Genomic DNA, 933 nt, shown 5'->3' with positions numbered 1-933 from the left:
CCTGTTTCTTCCACCATTATTAAAGCCTTGTTGAGGCTTTTGATCCTTCCATGAGAAATTTGGATGATTTCTCCATGATGAGTTATAGGTGTTTCCATAAGGTTCACCTAAGTAATTCACCTCTGCTATTGTAGGGTTCTCAGGATCATAAGCTTCTTCTTCATAAGAAGCCTCTTGAGTACTGTTGGATGCAGCTTGCATTCCATGCAGACTCTGAGAGATCATATTGACTTGCTGAGTCAATATTTTATTCTGAGCCAATATGGCATTCAGAGTATCAACTTCAAGAACTCCCTTCTTCATAGGTGTCCCATTATTCACAGGATTCCTTTCAGAAGTGTACATGAACTGGTTATTAGCAACCATGTCAATGAGTTCTTGAGCTTCTGCAGGCGTTTTCTTTAGGTGAATGGATCCACCTGCAGAGGTATCCAATGACATCTTTGATAGCTCAGATAAACCATCATAGAATATGTCCAGGATGGTCCATTCTGAAAGCATGTCAGAAGGACACTTTTTGGTCAACTGTTTGTATCTTTCCCAAGCTTCATAGAGGGATTCACCTTCTTTCTGTCTGAAGGTTTGAACATCAGCTCTAAGCTTGCTCATCTTTTGAGGAGGAAAGTACTTGGCTAAGAAAGCCGTGACCAGCTTATCCCAAGAGTTTAGGCTGTCTTTGGGTTGAGAATCCAACCATAATCTAGCTCTGTCTCTTACAGCAAAAGGGAAAAGCATGAGCCTGTAGACTTCAGGATCTACTCCATTAGTCTTTACAGTATCACATATCTGCAAGAATTCAGTTAAGAATTGAAAAGGATCTTCAGATGGAAGTCCATGAAACTTGCAGTTCTGCTGCATCAGAGAAACTAATTGAGGTTTCAGCTCAAAGTTGTTTGCTCCAATGGCAGGAATGGAGATGCTTCTTCCATGTAG

General features: G+C 40.8%; 1 non-coding gene across 1 annotated transcript; it reads left to right on the top strand.

Moving 5' to 3' along the window:
• The first annotated feature begins 495 nt into the window (after positions 1-495).
• On the top strand, positions 496-603 carry LOC112767621 (small nucleolar RNA R71). Its single transcript, XR_003185062.1, has one exon. It is a non-coding gene; the product is annotated as a small nucleolar RNA R71 (small nucleolar RNA).
• Positions 604-933: the final 330 nt, after the last annotated feature.

This window comes from Arachis hypogaea, chromosome 17, assembly GCF_003086295.3.
Source record: "Arachis hypogaea cultivar Tifrunner chromosome 17, arahy.Tifrunner.gnm2.J5K5, whole genome shotgun sequence".
In the NCBI taxonomy this organism is placed as follows: domain Eukaryota; kingdom Viridiplantae; phylum Streptophyta; class Magnoliopsida; order Fabales; family Fabaceae; genus Arachis; species Arachis hypogaea.
The sequence above is the reverse complement of the archived record's forward strand: the minus strand, read 5'-3'. Positions and strand labels throughout refer to the sequence as shown.